The 4,068-nt window shown below is 35.8% G+C and overlaps 1 long non-coding RNA gene and 1 pseudogene across 1 annotated transcript in view; one reads left to right on the top strand and one right to left on the bottom strand.

Annotated features, from left to right (window-relative positions):
• Positions 1-4,068, top strand: part of LOC105289990 — an 87,467-nt gene that overhangs the window by 24,961 nt on the left and 58,438 nt on the right. The gene's annotated exons all lie outside the window — the stretch shown is intronic.
• On the bottom strand, positions 439-557 carry LOC111737808 (annotated as a pseudogene).

Genomic DNA, 4,068 nt, shown 5'->3' on the forward strand with positions numbered 1-4,068 from the left:
TTCTTTAATCTCAGGATGGTTTTGGCAATTTGGGGTCTTTTGTGCTTTCATACAAATCTGATGATTTTTTTGTTCTATTTCTTTAAAAAATGCTGATGGGATTTTGATGGGGATTGCATTAAATCTGTATAATGCTTTAGGTAATATGGTCGTTTTAACTATGGTGATTCTTCCAATCCAAGAACATGGAATATCTTTCCATTTCTTTGTATCTTCTTCGATTTCTTTAAATAGGATTGTTTTTGGTTTTTGGTGATTGAGTTTTTGTTTTTTGGACCAAATAAAATCTATACCCCAATGATACCATTTTAAGTTTGCATAAAACTTTATTTTAATATGTTATTTATTTATTTATTTTTAGACAAGGCAACCATTGGTTGACCTCACAGATTACAAGGACCTTGTCAGCTTACAATTCCCTTTATTTTTTATTTTTTACACCTACAGCACCTGGTCTTCCTAGGTGGTCTCCTATCCAAGTACTAACCAGGCTTGTCTCTGCTTAGCTTCCGAGATCAGACGGGATTGGGCTTGTTCAGGGTGGCATGGCCATAGACTTAATATGTTATTTCTAGTAAAAAAATTCTTCAAAGAATCAAACCAGTATTTTTTCATATTTATTTTTTAGCTCAGTAGTAAATTTATAAAAATTTAATCCAAATTTGCCTCTTAAAATGTAACATAATATGTTCATACAGAGTAATACATAAAACTGATTAAGTAACCTGATAATTTTGTGGCCAACATTTAAAAGTTGTGATGCTGTTTTGAGAAATATTTGAAATAAATTTAATAACATGGAGTTTTCGTGTTTAAAACTCATTATTATGTAACATAGGCTTATTTTGAATTGCAATATTTCAACTACATCTTTTATTCCTCTTATTAATTCTCAGATATATCTTACCTTATAATATTCACTGTACATGAAAAAATAAACATGTATTATTTTTTAATAAACCATAATCCTGAATATTGAATAATTTCATATTTCTCTTCTTTCAAATTATTGAGAATTTATTATGTATAGATAGATATTTATTTTGGCTTAGAGTGGTTGAATTTTGTGATGCTCAAAATTTTCTGGGCAAATAATCTTCAATTAAGCTAGGTACCCTTTATTCTGTAAAGAAGGGCAATGTTAAAACAGCATGAATAGGTTTATATGGGCAAAGGTCCATTTTATTTAAAATTACTCTTGTTGAAATTTTGCTATTTTGTCTATGTAGACCTATCTAAGAATTGTGTACTTTAACTTGCTTTTGTGGTTTTTAATGTGCTTTTATTTGTAAAGGGTCCCAATAGTAATTTGAAGGCAGCTACCATTATATAATAAAATGGTGTCAAAAAATTGACCCCAAAATGGGAAACGTTGTTAAAGCTAAGATTTCCATCATCATCCATTTCCCGCACATAATACAGGATTCATCTATGGGTTAGTCTCTTGTCATGATTCCACAAGCCCCTGTATCTGGGATATATATCAGCTCACACTGCAATAAGAATCTCAGCTTCCTATTTTGAATGTGTTTATGTAACCTTCCTTTTACCTCCTGTATGTGATTTGAAAATTGCTTAAAATTGAAAACTTTTTAATAATGTCTTAGAAGTTATAGTGGACGCTACAATGATGCGATTTTACATTTTCTATTTATCACAAATCAAGTGGCAACAGCCTTTCTGCATCCTTAGTGCACTGTTAAGTCTGTGTGTGTGAAGACAGGATGGAAACTTGGGCTTTCCAGAGTTAGATCTTGCATCTAGGGCTGATCTTTGCAAGACGATTCCGAGATTTGCTGTTGGGAACTGCTATGTTCCCACCATGGGAGATTCCCAGGTGGGGCAAGAGTCGTACTTGTCCAGATTTTCTGTGGTCAGAATGGGTAGGATGTCTTGTTATAGGAAAGTGGGGATAGCTTAGAGATAATTACCAGGAATTTGAGGGGACTGGAAGGATAAATAGCCATGTGAGCCCTGCTCTGGAATTCCTTGCTCCGTCTCATCTCGTTTCAGTCTTGGGTGGTCCATGGTATAAAAGTGAATTTTTTTCTGTGAGTGGTAGAAAATGCTCTGGATCCAGGAGTCAGCTTAGTTATTAACTAGCTATGTCATCTCAGGCAGCTTACTAAGCCCCTTTGTCTCTGTTTTGTCTTTTGTAAAATATGGACCATAATAATTGCATATTCATTATTACAATAGTGGTTCTGAAATCTAATCAAATGGAGTATGTTGAAGGATATAAAGCACTATATGTGTAAGGTGTTTATTATCATCATAAGTAATATATCGACTTTTCTGGAGAAATTGAGTGCCACAAACCCCTGCATTCTGAGATATATAAAAGCAGACACGTGTTTTTTGGTAACTGCGTACTTAAAAATACACTGAAAACATTATACAGTCTTTATGAGTTGTCTTTGGTATTGTGAATGCAGCTCATCTAATGGACAAGCAGCCCAGAGCATCTAAACAACACTGAGCAAAGGACTGTAATGCTAGAAATCATAGCACTACAGAAGTGGGAAGACCCTAGGAGGTCATTTCACTCGAGCCTCTACCTTTGGTCAGTTCAGTTTCTGAAACATTAAAGGTGGAAGTGCCTACTCTATTTTTAAATATCCCACGAAGAGAGTTCTCAGAGTCTCTATTTAATTAATTGTACCATTATTGCTATAATACAAGCACATTTCTATAGATTGGGTGCTTTGATGATATGGAGGACAATTTAGCTGCAGCCTGGTGGAATCTAATTCTGAGCACTGATGCTCTCAGGCCAGACTCAGACGAACTCTGAGTGGCATGGATGGCCAAGGCTGCTGTTTGTGGAAGAGGACTCAGCCATCACTGTGAGATTGTAGATGAGGATCAAGAGGAGGACATGTTTTTCAATAAACAATAATCCTACCTCCTGTCTATGTGGTTCATTAGGATTTATAAGGCAGTTTCTCAAACATAGTGCATTCAGGCCTCACAACAAACTCAATTGTCACTCCACTTTGAATATAAGGAGTCTGATGCTGAGAGTTTAAATCAAATCACTGTGTTCACCCAGAAACAAAGGATGAGAAGGTAGGACTCAAATACAGGACTTTTGTGTCCAAGTGCAGAGCCCTTAGCAGAGGTCCCTGGAGAAGTTTCTCGTGTCGCAACCAAATTAGGATAGTCAGTGCTCTTTGGAAAAGGGACCGGAGGTAAAACAAGGATCACTGGAAACTTCTAATTGGAGACCAAGTAATTAATATTTATTCTTCTAATGAATACTCCCTTCTGGTGTTACATGTGCCAATATAACAGTAGAATGATTTAAAAACACACACCTTCTAAGCATTACATTGGGAGTCAGTGTGAACATTGCTGTGTGACCTTGGGCAAGTTATTTAGCTTCTCCAGGGCTTGTATTCTCTATCTGTAGAAAGGGAATCATAGCAGTCTCTACTTCAGATGATGGTTGTGGAAGTTAAATGAATTAATATATGGAAAGTGCTTAGCCCAGCTGAGAGTATGTTCAGTGCATAGTATGTATCTTATATATCTTTGTTATTATTGTGTTGAGGGATTCTGCTTCATTATAGAAATGTCTTGGGTGTGATATCATATCTTAAATCATATCGCTTCCTTTTGTGAATTTTTGACTTTGAGAGTATGGGGGATCATAGAAGAGAGAGAAGAAGAAGGGCGAAGGGCGTGCTGACACATATGCCATGTGTGTATGTGCATGTGTATATGCACTGTGTAGCACCGAACTACGAAGTAAACCAGAAAAGTTTTCAAGAAGAGGTGATAGAGGTCAGGGATCATTCCCTACGGCTGAAACGCTTTACTCATGTCGGAGTCCTTCAAGTTCTGATTCAGAGCCTATGCGCCTTTTAAATTTTACTCCAATAATTTGTTTATTTTCTTTAACAAGCGCTTACTCATAAAAACTACCTTGGCATAAAGGTGGGAAATAGGAAAAAATAAGCACTTACTCATTATTTAATATGTGCCAGACACTGTCTAAGTGCCTTACAAATAATAACTCAATTGTTCGTCACAGCAATCATATAAGGCAGGTACATTAACATACTT

This window comes from Pteropus vampyrus, unplaced genomic scaffold (genome assembly GCF_000151845.1).
Source record: "Pteropus vampyrus isolate Shadow unplaced genomic scaffold, Pvam_2.0 Scaffold31, whole genome shotgun sequence".
Taxonomy (NCBI): domain Eukaryota; kingdom Metazoa; phylum Chordata; class Mammalia; order Chiroptera; family Pteropodidae; genus Pteropus; species Pteropus vampyrus.